Consider the following 17,900-nt stretch of genomic DNA (forward strand, 5'->3'; position numbering starts at 1 on the left):
CTTAACGCAAGAGCTGTCCTTTGATATAATTATCGCATATGTTAGAACATATGCGATAATTATAAATGCGATGGGCGGCGAAGGGGGGCGGAGATTCTTAGAGAATCTCCCCCTTTATCTGGAAAAGTTACTATTCCCAACCGTAGTTCATGTGGATGGTAAACTAAGCTAAAGTTGTACAAAATTACTTTCTTTCTTTTTTTAAAAACCCTGTGTCGACAATTTATGTACTGGTCAACCCTAAACAGTCAACCATTTACCTGTTGACATTTTGTACCTGTCGACCTATTGCATGTCAACCATATGGCGTTGACCTATTGACTGTCTATCTAGTACCCCCTGGGGACAAACACGATAATTAATTGTAAAATAAGGGTATTAATGTTAGAAAAAGGTTCATACATTATTGCAACAACTACTCATCATTATGTAGTGTACTATCTAAGCTAACAGAAGATAACGGTTTCCCAGTCAGACACGGGGAAAAATGTATCTAAGCCTTGAAAAGTGATAAAACGGAGAGTAATAAACCACCAACTAATCAGCTCCTACCTGTCATTTTTCAAGCACAATCTGTGACATTTCAGTAAGGAGCTAATTCGCTGGTGGTTTATCACTGTCCATTTTATCACTTTTCAAACTTAGTACATCTGGCCCAAGAAGTGGTGTGCAGGGCTGCAGCTGTAGCAATTCTGCTGTGCATAACTAATGGTAAATTACCACACTCTGGGGCTGATTCAGCCCTGATCGCATGGAGATTACCATGCCATACACTGGATGATAGACAGCCAGCCTGCGTTTGTGGGCGGCACCCCAGCATTTTCTGGGAGGGCCCACAAAAACACAGATGGTCCTGACTGTTGGGAGGGCCATCCCAGCGCCAAGTAAGTCTTGGGTTACACACCACTACACAAGGGGTATGGTGGGGGGATTCCTTTCGAAGGTGAGTGAATATGAATGCAATTCCCCCTCTTTGCACAGCTGTATTGCCATTCGCAGCCATGTGTTTGGGTCTGCAATCTGAGTAGGCCCCTCTAGCAATTGAACACCATGGTTTAATAAAATGGCCATTTGACACCATTGAATAAAGGAATGACAGATATATCTAATCAATGGGCTTGATCAATGCCGTCTTTCCAATTGGGCATAATGGGCAGTTGCCCTGGGGCCGAAGTGTTCTAGGGGCCCTCCCCAATTGGAAAGACGGCAATGGGGGCAGTGGCTGACAGGACGTGGCTGGTGGCAGATGAGCCGGGGAGCAGGTGAGGACACTCCAGGCTGTAGTTACCCAACACATCCTCCCAGCACTGTTCAGACATATCTCCCCTGGGAGCTGCAGCGGCGGGTGGTGAGCAGCGCCACAGCGGGGATAAGGGTAAGCACCGCAGCAAGGATCCGGGCAGCGCTGGCGAGTGGGAGCTTGTAGTCTGCAGTGTCCTGGAAGCGCTGAGTGAGCGTCGGACACTGCGGACAGTGGCGGCAGAATTTGATCATTCAAAAGATAGGACGGATGCTGATTGGTTGCTCTCTCAACCAATCAGCGGCCAGCCTATCTTTTGAATTATGAAATTCTGCCGCCATTGGACACTGCGGTCTGCAGACTACTACAACCTCCCAGCCGCTGCCTAGATCATTGCCGCAGCACTGATCGGATCCCCGCTGTGGCGCTGCTCGACACCCGCCACTGCAGCTCCCAGGGGAGATATAGCTGCACACTGCTGGGTGGGTGTATAGGGTAACTACAGCCCTGAGTGTGCTCACCACTGCCCAGACTGTCTGCTTCACCGCTGCTCACAGTGCCTGGACCCCATGATGCAAAGGTACCACCTGCTTCCCCCTGTATCCATCCTGGACTTGGGGGGGAAGGGGGGGGCAGTGAATTTTTTGTCCAGGGGCCCAATATAATGTTAAGACAGCCCTGGGCTTGATTCAATTCTCTAAGTAAACAAAAAAGCGAGCAATTGGGCAAAACCATGCTGGGTACTCTTTACCTAGAACGGCGCCCGCGATTGAAATCGCGGGCGTCGGGGGTAAAAATCGCGGTGATCGCGGTCATCGCGGGCATCGCGGGTAAATCTGGATGGCCGCGATGACCGCGATGACCGCGATCACCGCGATTTTCCCATAGGGAACAATGTTAAAACGGCAGATTGACCGCGATTTTACTGTAAAATGCCTCAATGGACCCGATTTGGGGCCAAATAGGCCAAATTAACCCTTAAATGTCCCCCCAAATGTTTAACGCTACCCCACGATCCACGCCAACCCGAAGCGTGGCGAGCGCAGCGAGCCCGCGAGGGGCGGCGGTACGCGTCCTCCGACCTTTTCATGCCCTACTATCCACTAGGGCGTGGTGTGAGAATATAATAGTGTGGCGAGCGCAGCGAGCCACCGAGCCCGAAGCGTGGCGAGCGCAGCGAGCCCCGCGAGGGGACGCGGATACCTTCACAGGTAGACACGTCCCCTCGCGGGCTTCACAGGTGTCCACCTCGCCACGGACACCTGTGAAGCCCGCGAGGGGACGCGCATAACTGTGAAGGTATCCGCGTCCCCTCGCGGGGCTCGCTGCGCTCGCCACGCTTCGGGCTCGGTGGCTCGCTGCGCTCGCCACACTATTATATTCTCACACCACGCCCTAGTGGATAGTAGGGCATGAAAAGGTCGGAGGACGCGTACCGCCGCCCCTCGCGGGCTCGCTGCGCTCGCCACGCTTCGGGTTGGCGTGGATCGTGGGGTGGCGTTAAAAATTTGGGGGGACATTTAAGGGTTAATGGGCTCTGTGGCCCATTTAACATTGATTCCTATGGCAAAATCGGGTGGATTGAGCCATTTAACAGTAAAATCGGGTCCATCGCGCCTTTTAACATTGATTCCTATGGGAAATCGGGAGCATCGCGTCGCGGGCATCGCGGGTACATTTATGGCCGGCCGCGACGCGACCGACACGATTTCAAAGTTTAACATTGGTTTCAATGGGAAATCGCGGGCATCGCGTCGGTCGCGTCGCGGCCATACATAAATGTACCCGCGATGCCCGCGACGGGCGCCGTTCTAGGTAAAGAGTACCCCATGCTGCACTGCAAACGTGCAGTAGTAACATGCAGATTAACAGCAAGAGATACGGTCACTAGGTCGAAAAGCATTCGGTCGGCACCACTAGGTCGACATGACTGATGGTGGACGTGCAGGAAGGTTGACATGACTGAAGGTCGATAGGGTCATTAGGTCAACATGGGGACGGTCGACAGTCAAAAGGTCGAAATGAGATTTTTTCCTTTTTTGTTGTTGAGCCGACATGTGGTATTTCAAGCCCTACTATCCACTAGGGCATGGTGGGAGAATAAAATAGTGCGCCAAGCGTAGCGAGGCACCGTGCCCGAAGCATGCGAGGGGACACGGTGCTTCGATTCAGTGGCCATGTCGACAAAAAGTGCAAGTAATTTGTCAAAACCATGCTGCACTGCAAATGTGCAGATGTAACATACAGATAGCCAGCAAGAGATACGGTCACTAGGTTGACAAGAATTAGGTTGACACCACTAGGTCGACATGACTGAAGATGGACATGCAGTAAGGGCGACATGACTGAAGGTCGACATGACTGAAGGTCGACAGGGTCATTATGTCAACATGCCTTATGTCGACATGGGGACGGTCGACAGTTAAAATGTCGACATGGGGTTTTCCCCTTTTTTTTGAGCCGACATGTGCCCGAAGCATGCGAGGGGACACGGTGCTTCGACTCAGTTGCCATGACGACTGTGTCAACATTTGGGACAAAAAAAAGTGAAAAACCCCATGTCAGCCTTTTGACTGTCGACCTTCCCCATGTCAACCTAATGCATGTCGACCTATTGACCCTGTCGACATTTTGCTACATGGTTTGTTCCAGACAAAAAGTTACTTACTTCTATTTTCTTTATTTACAAACATGAATCAGGCCCAATATTTGCTTCTGTGATCAGATATGGATTCACACACATACATTTATCCTTTCCCCATTCATACTCACCTAATGCCTCGCTAAAATAGCCATCCCAGAAGCCACCAAACACTAAATAGAAGAATACGTCTTGAAATATATAGAAGTTAATATTTCTCACTCTTTCCACAAAAGACATTTTGTCAGTGAGCTCCACCATGGAGCCTGGAACATAGGAAAAGGAAGTCGGGAGATGTCCACAAAGTCTTTCCATTGAGTTTCCCATAGAGAACCTAAAGGAATAGACAAAAGGCACTCCAAGAAGCTCAGCGATAAGTTCTCCGCAAGGAATCAACGGGTCTGAAACCACCACATCAAACTTCTCCTCTTCTAGTTTTTTTAAAAGCAGCTTATTCTTTATTACACCATTACACACATGTTCTTGTACCTTCCCTTGTTCCTTCATGAATATTTTAAGTTTTGTATAGAACTCCCAATAGGACATATTGGGCACCTCATAAATCCACAAACTTAAAAATTCTTCCAGGAACTTTTCAATCTTCTCTTTTGTAAATGGAACAGAGAACTCTTCATATTTTATACGTGAGACGCTGTCATTGCCCATAATGATCATGGCTGAGTGAACTAACACAGTGACATCATGGCCCTTATGTGTGAGCTCTTCTAAGATTATTTTCATATTCATGAAGTGACTAGCATCTGCAGGCCAAGCCAAAACTTTCCCTGCAGAAACCGTGTTGAAGAAACTCATCTGCAGCAGCAGGAGGAGAACACCAGTACAGAGCATGTTGATGAGTCAGTGTGATCTGAGGTTATGAGAGACGAAGCAGAACACAAAGTACACATTTCACAGGAGGGGCTAATGTATGGTTTTTAGTCTGTAGTTTTCAGCCAGCACACATTTTCTATGTTGAATGGTATTAGTGAGGATTTACTCCAGCTGTAACACAATTTATATTCAGGGTGCAGTAGACTAAAATAAAATAAAAATTAAAGATATACAGTATTGTGAAATTTACAATAATCTCCTATAAGTCATTGCCAAATAGTTGTTTTTTTTGCTTCACAAAAATCATCACTACTCGTCTATGGTTTATCAAAGGTTAATCCCCATGCTACATCATAAGTGAGTGAGTAAAAGCACAGTAGGGATGGTGGCAGAGGGAGAGTGACAGATAAAGGGTCAGAGGAACTTATGGGTAAAGGTAGTCAGAGGAGCATACTGAGAGGTGGTCAGAGACACACATGGGGAGGAAGAGGACACAGTTACACATGTTCAAAGGCATAATTGTGGAGGCAGTGGTCAGGGTTATTCATGGAGATGGGGGGGGGGGGAGGACTACACATGGAGATGAGAGGTACACCCAGTGAGGTAGGTATCAGAGGCTGCACTCATGGGCCCTTATTCTGATTGATGCGTACTTTCCCGAATACTTTCGGATAGCGTGTTTCCGGCGTCTGCGCATGCGTGGGGAACGCAAGGCGCATGTGCCAAGCATTGACTCCGTACCTGTTCGTGCTAATCCCGTACAAAACTGTGCACCGCAATCAGTCGGGAAATATGGGCGTATTATGGGCGTCATGCGGAATGACACATGGGCGTAGTTTCAAAGTGGGCAAAACTGGGTGGAAACATGGGCGGACACAGGGGAGTACACTTATGTTGGGGGGCGTGCATTCGGATAGCACTCCGAATGGCCGCGAACAAAACCGATAGAAATGTGCGGTGTCCATAAGCAAGTATTGCTTTGCGGAAACCACTCGGTCCTGCGGTAGGCGAACGAAACGCCTAATGACTACAAGCATTAACAGCTGAACACAATACAATCGACTCCTTTACTCATTACTCACTAATGGCACGCTTGTCAGTGCTTTAATTGAAACCATTGCTGCTTCAAGGAACCTTTACTAAACACACACATATGCTGTACTTGTCACACACTTTGAAACTGCTAAGAATGGACATCACTGAATATTAATACTATCAATACACATGTGTATTCTACATGTACTAATTAAACCACACAATTTTGGTGAAATAAAGACATTTATTTCAATACATTTCACAGACACTGACACTGTGAAGCAATAAAAAATTAAAAAAAATAAATACCAAAAAGCATGGCAGGAATGTACATAAATAAATTAGAATAGAAAATAAATATAATTGTACACATTCATAACCACAGCAGAATCATTTGGAACACAAAGGGACTTAGCAACATCACTTCAAGTACAGCAGACAGTAATGGCAGGCAAAAGAGGGCAACAGGGGAACCAAAAATGACATTTGAAGCAAGGGCTAATCTGGTTACCCTCAGCACGTGATTGGACACAAGAAGCTGACACACACAGCACAATGAAAGAGTTGGGACCACATAACGGTGGAGATTAATGCAGCCACAAGTTCATTTGCGGCCACGTTTGCCCTTGGTAGGCTCCTTGGCCTGTGCAGCAGCTCTTCGGCCACGGACAGATGCTGGCCCAGGTGGAGCAGATGCTGGTGAGGGGGTGGATGGTCTACCCCTCCTGCCAGCAGGGAGTGTTGCTGGTGGTAATGCACCAGAAACGGATGACATTAGGACCCTATTGCTGTCAACTAGCTCCACCATAAGCTCATTATGGTGGAGGAGGAGATCATTTTGACGCGTGGCTTGCTCGGCCAGCACCTGAACACTTGCAGCCATGGCCTGATGCGCCTCAGCCATGGCCTGCATGCTCACAGCGATGGACTGCTGGGTGCTGGCCAAGCTCGCCATGATCTCCTCTGTCCTACGCATCCGTTCTGATGCCAACTCTCCCTGCTGGTTAATGTCTCCAAGCATCTGGGCCAAGCTGGCATAATCGGCTTGGACCGATGCCTGCTGCTGCACAGGCCTACCACTGGGGCCAGGTGGCACGGACTCCTCCACCTCCTGAGAAGACTCTTCACCAAACAGTGGGGTGTCTGTTGAAAATGATAAACACAATTAGGACACATTCTAAGATAATTACTTCCACAATCTTATGGCATGACAAATATTTACCTTCCACAAAAGACGCAAACACTTCAGCTGGGGCCTCGCTATCCATGGTGCTCACCCCCCTGACCTCCTCAACTGCAACACAGCACTCGGCCATCAACTCCAGGGGGGTGAACTGTAGGCGTGATGGCATGGGCCCGGCCCCAGATCTCTGGCTGTGTTCCCACCGCTTGGTCATCTTCCTCTTCAGGTTGGTTTTGAAGTCCTGCCACCTGCAATGTAAGTTGACATATTAATACATGTCACTCCAGATGTTTGCTGTTGCAGCCATTGCTATGTGCCACATATTACGACATGTGCTTAATGTCAAAAACATAACATTACATTCAACTATGATATCAACCCTTACAATACACATTCACACTCACCCTACTATAACTCTCAACTAAATGACATGTCAATCATGTCTGTGTATCGTACCAACCTCACCGGCCATTTGCAAAATCCATCTAAGCATGAATTCAAACATTACTTGTCTATTACTGGGCACATGTAACACAAAACAACTTGCCTCTTCTTGACGTGCTCCGCCTCACGAACTTGTGGCGCCACTTCATTAATCTCTGCAGTTATGTCTTCCCAAATCTTCCATCTGCGTGTGTGTGTCAGCCTATCCGGTGGACACTCAATCCAATCACGTGCTCGCGGAACCAGGATGGCAAGCTCCTGTGCTTCATATGCCATATTTCTGGAACTTGGTTCCTCTGTTGCCCTCTTTTGCCCACGCCCACGCCCACGGGCACGTGTCGCTGTACTTGAAGTGCTGCCCATGGTACTATCTTGTGAAGTCCCCGGTTGTGTTCCAAATGATTCTGCTGAGGCTGCATATGAGGCAGCTGCAGGTTGCCCTGCTGTTGATGGGCCAGCTGCAGGTTGCCCTGCTGTTGATGGGCCAGCTGCAGGTTGCCCTGCTGTTGATGGGCCAGCTGCAGGTTGCCCTGATGTTGATGGGCCAGCAGCCTCATCATTTCCCACTGCCTGCCTGTGCAGTGGCACATAGGAGGTGCTGGAGTCCATCCTGGAAAACAGTTGCTGCAACTCCTGGTCCACCTCAGATTGCGATCCAGCCATGTTACCAGCAACTTTGTCACATTCTAATACACCTTTATATACTGTTTGTGTATCCTGTTTGGCGTACATCAGCGGCAGCTGCGTTCCGTGCGCGAGCGTAACGGCCGCCTACGTACGGCGTGTTTTTTTCGCGCCGCATAGTTGCGGAAATTCCATTGTGTAAAACCTGGCGTCACTTCTACATTAAATATCGGTCACCAATTCTAACATTGCATAGAATCTTCTGATACACCTGTGAGTATCGCACAATATACATGCTATTTGGGATTGTTCATGATTACTGTGGTATTGTTGAGTTTGATTGAAATCTAAAAGTAACCCAATCCCTTAGAAAATCCAGGCCACAAGTCATGCAATACTCATCACTAATGTTATAGACAACACATGTGAGAGGCCTATAAATAGTGGATTGCTGCTAGAATCATTTGTCTCCAGATCTGTAGTTGTCCAGGGTCTAAGGTAAGCTCTTCCATGGTCCTTGTAGATATGATATCCATTAACAATGTAAGTGTATTAATGTATGCACCATTGCCTCACTGACTACAGATTGTTGGGCCAGCAAAGGCTTGGTACCATTATTGCAACATGTCACATGTTCACTATTTCACTCACAGGTGTTAAACCTGTGTGTGTCCATCTATTGCAGGACAACATGTCCCAGCAATAGTTTAAATGTCTCATAGTACATGATGTCGGCAACAAATGCAGACACCTATGATACTCAAGTAGTGTTTAGTAGTTAGATGTTGTAAGCATCTGTGTGTTTAGGACGGTGTGTATTGAGTTCATATTATTGTTACATCATTATAGAGTCAAATGGATATTCGTGACTTCACTGGGCGGCCATCTATTGTACGTATTGAAGCCTACAAATATATTTGTTGTCGGTTATGGCCATTATGTGCATAGGTGCATCATTATTTATGTTCATTTATTTATAGGTTGCTGAAGCAATGATGGCTTTCATGGCTAGGAGGCTAAGGGCACTTGCGGCTCTCCCCACTCGTCGGCCAAGGAGGCCAGGACGTGCTAGAATCTATCGCACACGGGTGACTCTGTTTGGTATGCCTGATGATGAGGTACTTACTAGGTACCGGTTACCGCCACATGTCATTCTGGATCTTCTCTCGTTAATTGAGAGTAATCTGGAACCTCTTCACGGGATCACGACAGCAATTCCGCCTCACACACAGCTGCTGGCGGTGTTGCATTTCTGCGCCTCAGGATCATTCCAACAAGTAGTGGCAGTACTTGCTGGAATATCTCAGCCGGCCTTCTGCCGAATCCTGAGGCGTGTGACGTCGGCCATGTTTAGGCGCAAGGGGCACTTCATGGCCATGACATTTGCCACTGAGACCCTTCGCAGAAGCCAGCAGGCCTTCCATCAAATTGCTGGCTTCCCTAATGTGATAGGGGCTGTGGATGGCACCCATGTACCATTTGTGCCTCCATCACGAAGTGAGAAGATTTATAGGAACCGGAAATTGTTCCACTCACTCAACGTGATGGTGGTATGTGGCCCATCCATGGAAATTCTCGCCTTCAACTCGAAGTTTCCCGGAAGTGCCCATGACTCTCATGTTATCCGACAAACCGGGATTTGGCAGAGACTACAAGAGCTGGAAGGCCGTGATGCGTGGGTTCTGGGTGACTCCGGTTACCCATGTACGCCCTGGCTACTTACGCCGTACAGCTCCCCAGCACCTGGCCCACAGGAGGCATTCAATCGGGCGCATGTTGCCACCAGGCAAGTGGTGGAGCGCTCAATTGGCCTTTTAAAGGGTCGATTTAGAGTGCTCCACCGCACTGGTGGTGACTTACAGTATGCGCCTGAAATGGTGTCGAGGATCGTGGGCCTGTGTGTATTTTTGCATAACATTGCTGTGCGGCGTAAGATACCCTTTGATGAGTGGGAGGTTCCATCTGAGCCGCAAGATCCGCCCATGCGCCCATCCCGCGCCCCAGAATGCCGGAGGGGATACCAGCTGCGGGACTCTGTGGTGCAAAGATTCTTCAGGTACATTTTATATAGTTGACCAGAACACACCAATTATTGTAAAAATCACCCCTTCAAATAAGTACAGTGTGTTAGTTGTCAGTCTTACAAAACGACAATTAGCCAGCCTGCCCTCCTAATGGCAAAGAAATAGGAGATATTTATCATATGTGCTTAGTTTTGGTGGAAGTACAATATAGCTGCTCATAATTATACCTTGTGCAAGGGATCTTATGTGTTTGTTATATCTTCATTATTGTAGTTGATACTATCACTGATGTCTGGTGAGTACATTGATTTATTCTATTTTTAACACATGTATGTTTGTTATGTGTTGGTGACTTTTTTCTGTGTTGATGTATGATTTGTTTGCAGATATATATATATATGATATTTGAATTTATTAACATGTTTAGGCAGGCAGGCAGGCAGGCAGCCAGGCAGGCAGCCAGGCAGCGCTGGTGTATAATGGTGGACTCAGGATACCTGCACGTATGTGTATGTGTCTTTTAAACATAAATGTACGCATACACATAGATGCATAGAGTAAGTAATGCGAAGTACAGCTATGCGTTGCCAAGCTATAGCACGCGTTGCTTGGCGGTGCGATGCGTTATTCGATTTGCAAAGTGCATACACACTGTGTGTTATATATATCAGATTTGTTCATTGCCATACATCAGCACTACCCTTTTTAAGGCATGCGAATTTTTCGCCATTTGTGTTGCCGCAGAGACGCTGTTCATGTAAAGATGAACAATAAAGTTATTAACACAAATAACTGTGATAAACCAATTACAGCACATGATTGGTTGATTGATGCCAGTGCTAACATGGCGGAGGCACGCAGAGCAGAGCCATTTTCGCCTGCGGAGCTTAGGGCACTGGTCTCCGTCATGGAGACAAGGCTGGGCCGAGCAGGGCCCTTTATTACCAATGCCCAGAAACGGCGAGCCTATTCTGCGGCAGGGCGCCGGATTTACGCCCGCACCCGGGTGCGGAGGAGCATCGCCCAATTGGAGAGGCGCTGGTCAGACCTCCGCAGGCGCCAGCCAGAGCTACTCCAGGAGCTTAGGAGGCAAATAGCTGATTGTGAGTATTTTCGCAATGAAATTTCGCACTTACATCATAGCATATCTAAACAATAAAAATTGTAGAATGTTAAGTGGGTGTCCATGGGTTTAAAAGTCCATAGACTGTTATGTGTGCTTCTTCCTGGTTAACATGCAGTCATGTGCCTTTTATATGTAATTACATAGCATTATTGATTCTGATGCATACAATGTGCCTGATGTAATATGTGTTAACCATTGATAAATGCAAGGGTTGTAATGATTTAACAAATTACTAACAATCACATAATAACTTAAATTTCAGATTTTTTAGTCCATTAACAGTAAGGAGCAACTTTCAAGCATCATTTTCGATCATTATCACCCTTCCATGTATCTCTTGTTATGGCTTAATACATGTGCCCCAATGACCCTACATTGACAATGATGTTTGTTTTCTCCCACACAGCACGAGCCCGAGCACGACAGGCACGGGAAGAGGCAGAGGCAGCCCAGGCCGAGGAGGAGGTGCCTGAGGAGATGCAACAGGATGATGTGGAGGAGGAGGTGCCGGAGGTGGTGGAGGAGGAGGATGTTGTTGTGGAGGAGGAGGAGCAAGTGCAGGAGGAGGTGGTGGAGGAGGAGTATGTTGTGGAGGAGGAGGAGCAAGTGGTGGAGGAGGTGGTGGAGGAGGAGGAGGTGCCTGAGGAGGTGGTGGTGGAGGATGTGGAGGAGGTGTTGGTGGCGGAGGAGGATGTGGAGGAGGTGGCTGAGGAGGTGTTGGTGGCGGAGGAGGATGTGGAGGAGGTGGCTGAGGCGGTCATGCCTATTGAGGAGGCCAGGAATGTCCAGGAGGCGGCCGATTCAGAGGGGGAGGAGGCGTATGAGGTGGTGGAGGCAGAACAGATCGGTATGTATACATAATGCATCATTCATCAATTATTTGTACTTGTATTTGTTATGTAGCACTGGTGAGGATAAATGTTGTTACAATACTATTAATACATAATACAAAGTGGGTAGCTACAGATACAGGTACGGGTTAGATGGGGTGACCAAGGCATCCCTTTCATCCAGGACACATCTTAATTACACAGGTTTGTGGGATGGCTTGGAGCTCCATTTTGACTGCCACATAACCGTTGTAGTTAAACAGGATCCTGGAGTAAAGGGATGAGTTTATCATTTTTGGATTAAATTCACCTGCTGCAAGCGTAGATTCTGTCCCATCATATAGCTGAATATATGTTTTAGGTGAATGATATTTATAAACTATATGATGTATGCTATAAATGGAGTATGGCCAGGCCTGCCTTAGAATGGAGTCACAAGTTGTCAGTGTCCCTGGAGCCTCCTCTACCTAAACACCCCCTGTGGTTCAGATTGTTTTTTTCCCCTCACAGAATTGTAGGTTGGTTTAGACTGAATTATGATTTTGAGGATGTGTACTGTGCATTCCTGACATTTGCATAACTCCCATGCCACGAACCATCACTGAACTTAGACTGAGGAGATTGTGACAAGTTGTTATTGACGGAGGACATGACATGCTTGTCATTGGTTAGTCATGGGTGGGTTGTGAATCAGAAGAAACACTATGACTGTTAGGTCTTCTGCAGAGTAAAGGGTAGAGGGACAAAAACTCAGTATTAATTAAATAAGTTTGCATGTATGTATATATGTATGTGTCATATATATTTATCTATGTGTGTCTCTATCTCTCTACATATATATATATATATATATATATATATATATATATATATATATATATATATATATATATATATATATATATATATAAGTGTACAAGACCTGCACTCTCACCCACATAAATGGTAACCGCTAGGGTGCCGTATATATAGCAGTGTCCACAAGGGACAGTACTATGTAGATACAGTAGCTCCCGTGAGGGAAAACAGCACTCACCAGACTTTATGCAATAAAGGTATAAAGGAACAGGGTGTCCCAGGTTTAATAGTTCTTACTTGGAGCCTGCCGACGTTTCGGTCCAACACGGACCATTATCAAGGCAGAAGGTGTCCAAACGTGTCAACAGCAACAGCAGTACAGCAGTAAAGTGGTAACCCCCCTGATCCGAGTGATTTTTTCACCCGATCTCAGTCAGTCACAGGCGTTGCCTACGCGGTAATTTACAACGTTATGCGCCCACGTATGTTCATCACACGTACGCACGCACCCGACGGTAACGGACGTGCTACACTGTTTTCTAGCACTGGCCCTCCCAATTTACCCCCCGATTTAACTACACCATCCTCACTATATAGCCTACAATACCCAGGCCCTGTAGAATTTTCTCATGGTGGCACACGGCGACAATCCCCTTTATAATTTTTTACCGATATTCCTTTGCTCGTCACAGTACGACCATCTCTATGCTGCATTAAATTATTGGCCGTCCCCTTAGCCCCATGACCCTTTGTAAATATGTACCAGTCAAGTAGTGAGGGGGCACATGGAGACCCACCCCATATAGTGCTTTGGTGTCCTTTAGCACCAATATATAAAAAATATATATATATATTTGTTCTCATTATATTTTTTTTTTTTTTCTCATTATACTTTGTTTCTCATTATACTTTTTTCTCACTAGATATATCTTCTGACACAGTGTGTGTGGCGTTTTACTTATAATGTATTTTTGCTTATATTTTTCTTTTATTGTTCTTTTTCCCTTCTGCTGCGGTTGGTATACTTATCTACACCTATCTCTGGCATGTTTATATGTTGTACAATTTCCCCCCCCTCCACCCCCAACCTGCGCCGGGTCCCTGTTCGCAGCTTTAGTACCAATACACTGCACGCTCTGCCCTCTGACAGCTCCCATATAAACAATAGACACGTGACACTCTGGCACCAATCAGCAGCCGTGATTGGTCCGAGGTCACGTGTCCGGATGGTATACGACCACCGGACTCATTCCTCCAGCCCCACGCCTCTGGCCAGCACTCACTACTTCTAGCGGCAGCTGTACTATAGCTGACCGCTATACAAAGTGCCTTAGATCGGCACTTTGATGCCGCAGTATACTGCGGCCGCGCACTTCCGGTTTTAACCGGAAGTGACGTCATGCGCTCCACGCTGTGGAGCGCAATTAGCGGTGGGAGTTCATTCACTCCCCTATATAACAGGGACCCGGACAGAGGCTCCCTGTCCCTGTTACCACTTTACTGCTGTACTGCTGTTGCTGTTGACACGTTTGGACACCTTCTGCCTTGATAATGGTCCGTGTTGGACCGAAACGTCGGCAGGCTCCAAGTAAGAACTATTAAACCTGGGACACCCTGTTCCTTTATACCTTTATTGCATAAAGTCTGGTGAGTGCTGTTTTCCCTCACGGGAGCTACTGTATATATATATATATATATATATATATATATATATATATACATGTCACCTTGCATTTCTTCGATTTATGTAGCAGTATGTGAAATGTATGCATGAATATCATGACTAATTTGTGCCCCTTTTACATGCCCACAGATGCCACAACACAAGCAGATGAGGGTGTTCGTGGGGCCCTCATGCGGATGCGCCACCACTTACAGCTGCTAATTGCAGACCTGCAGGACCTTAGCGACTTACTAATGTAATTTTTTTTTTTTTTTTTTTTTTATATTTAAATGTTTCAAAGTTGTCATAATAAATGTTTTATGCAAGTTCGAAGTTGTTGGTTTTCTTTTCACATTAAACAGTATATGTGTAGATTGTTTATAATATTTTACACAGGGACAAATACAAACCATTGCACTTCAATTGATGTAAGGGTTAATGTGTGCAATGGATGTGTTAGGCATGGGTTAAAGTATATATTGGCATTTAATTGATTCCAATTACAAATAAACATTTTTTTATGAGGATAGGTAATTGAATAAGTGGGTCATGTGATGTATTGCAGAATAGACATAATAGTGGGTAGTTTTGCGTAAATACTCCGCTTCCGTGCGGACGCCCCGCTTGCCATCCATTCGGATGCGGTATCACCGTGCATACTCTGTAATACCGTGCAGAATCTGAGTGTGTCCACCGCACACGCATGGTTTGTATGTCGTCCGTAAACACGCCCTGTTCTTAAAGAGTGAGTCCGTCCGAATGCGGAGGACACGTGGGCGTTTCTACGGACGATGGACGCACGCTGCCGCACAGCGTGGCGTGCGGCCCGCACCGTAACAATTCGGGAATATCCGCACCGATCAGAATAAGGGCCATGGAGAGAGGGGGCAGAGGCATGCTTGGTGAGGCAATGGGCAGAGTTACATATGGGGAGGGAATATGATAAGTGCACATAAGAAAGTAGGGGTCAGATGCACAGTTGGGGAGGCACCAGTCATGGGTATTCATTGGGACAGGGACAGAGTTACAGTACATGATAGGTGCACTTAGGGAGGTAGGAAGCCTAGGCTCTCCTAGGGAGAGGGGGTAGAGGCACGTATGAGGAGGGGGCAGAGGCAGGCTTAGCGAGGCATGGTGCAGTGGTATATATGAGGTGGCCAAGTGATAGGTGCCTATGGGGAGGTAGGAGGCTGATGACTCATGGAAGTAGGTGAAGGAGGAGCATTAAGAAAAGATGGAAGCAGGGACATATATAAAGGATGAGCTATGATGATTTCCTAAAGCTTTCTATGAGAGCACAGCTACTGCAGTGCTGCTACTTGGCCATTGTGTGCACTGTAGAGCACTATCATTCTTCTCTTGAGGCCTGGGTCTCCATCATTAGCTAAATATTACCAAGCATCCAGACAGAGTCAGCTAGTAGCATGGCACTCACCCATAGGAACTAAACGCTGGGTTGACCTTGAAACTGCCCTTGCTACCTTGGAAACATAGACCAATTTAATGTCACTTGGGGCCTTATTTTGGTTCATTCTTTCTGACAAAATCCTTCTTAGATGGGCAAAACCATGTTCACTGCAGGTGGGGCAGATGTAACATGTGCAGTGAGAATTAGATTTGGGTGGGGTTTTACTTCAAAGTGAGATCTATATTGCAGTGTAAAAATAAAGCAGTCAGTATTTTCCCTAGTCAGTATTTGCACAGAAACAAAATTACTCACCCAAATCTAATTCTCTCTGCACATGTTACATCTGCCCCCCTGCAGTGCACATGGTTTTGTCCATCTAAGAAGGATTTTGACAGAAAGAATGAACCAAAATAAGGCCCTTGGTTCCCTCAGTTACATTTACCCTGTCAGTTTGGGATTCCCTTGAATCTATATTTGCATTATCTACTTACACCTCACCTCAAACACCCCTGTGGTTACCTCCTTTTTTCACCCTTGGTCACTCGCCCCTCATTATCTCCACCTTGTCTTCAGCAGGTATCATATGTTTTTTGGTGGATCTCACCACAATTTTTCTCAGATATGCAGGAGCAACACTCACTTCCACAATCTTGCTTCTATCAGTATCTCTGAATCAAAAATGTTCTGAATTCATCTATATCACCAATCTGCTCCTGCCTGACATATTTCAAACCTGGCCTGTGACATGTCAGGTAGGAGCTGATTGGCTGGCTGTTTATCACTCTCCACTCCACTAAGCATTTTTGAAGCTTAGTGCATCTGGCCCTCAAGGTGGTAACCTCCCCGGTCTTACCTATTAACACTCTCCCCACTGCTCTCTTTACTTACTCTTATGCAGCTTTCTTTCTGTCTTAAAATCTATCTGCAACATCTTCTTTTATCCTCCAGCTCGCTTCCCCTACTCCCTGTTTTCTTTTCTATCGTTTTTCAGTTTGGGAAATTATTACTACTATAAACAGGATGTATTAATCATCTATATACACCATTTCAGATTTATTTTCCCACTTATTTTCTGCCGTGCATAATTTACTGTTTACTGTCTTTTGGTGCTTCGTTAATAAAAAAAATTGATTAATGAAATGGTGAAAACTGCATCAAAATCCATACAGCTGTTCTTGAGACTCGCCCGAACAAACAGACAGACAGATGCTTACCAAGAACTTTAGTTGATATATAGAGAGATATGTATTTTTTTTTGTTCAATTTCTAAATGAACATAAAAAGTTCATCTCCTATATAATAACCCAGATCTGTCACTCTGTGACTGTGTGTATAACACTGGGTGGAGTCATAGAGTGACAGATCGGGGCTAATAGCCTATCAGTGCAGCAAGTAAGCACCACCTGCAGCACAATACCCACACCAGACCCTCCCACACCCACAGCACCACCGGACACCCTCCCCCACCTGCAGCCACCCCTCATCCGCCACTCCCTCACCCGCGGTACTAGTGCACTCACCCATGGCACCCCCACACCCAGACCTCGTAAACCCGCAGTACGCCTACACCCAGCCGCCCAAACACCGCACCCACCCACCCGCACCACCACCACCCGTGCATCTCCCACACCCACAGCACCCCTGCAACTGCCCTCCACTGAACAGGTGCACCTCCACACCTTACCACCCCACATGTGTAACTCCACCACCCGCAGTATCCATCACCTTCCACCGCCCCACCCACACCACCCCCAAGCATCCTCCCCCACCCATGGCACCCTCGCACCTGACCCTCACCCACCCACAACACTGTCACACTCGCCCGCAACATCACCGCACCCACCACTCTACCACCCACAGCACCCCCACATCCACTTGCGGAAACACCCACACCCGTCCCTCTCCCACCGACAGCACACCAGCCTCTCCCCCATCCGCAGCATGACCAGACCCCGTCCTTCACCCACCTCAACCCGCGCCTACCCCTCCTACACTGGTGGCACCCTCACCCGCGACCAACCCCCACACAACTGCAGCAACCCCGCACTGGCCC

General features: G+C 46.9%; 1 protein-coding gene and 1 pseudogene across 2 annotated transcripts in view; both read right to left on the reverse strand.

Moving 5' to 3' along the window:
* The window catches only part of LOC146064351 (UDP-glucuronosyltransferase 2A2-like), a 78,601-nt gene that overhangs the window by 48,894 nt on the left and 11,807 nt on the right, over nucleotides 1-17,900 (reverse strand). The gene's annotated exons all lie outside the window — the stretch shown is intronic.
* LOC146064365 (UDP-glucuronosyltransferase 2A1 pseudogene) lies at nucleotides 3,822-4,889 on the reverse strand (annotated as a pseudogene).

This window comes from Crinia signifera, chromosome 1 (assembly GCF_055691185.1).
Source record: "Crinia signifera chromosome 1, ASM5569118v1, whole genome shotgun sequence".
NCBI lineage: Eukaryota > Metazoa > Chordata > Amphibia > Anura > Myobatrachidae > Crinia > Crinia signifera.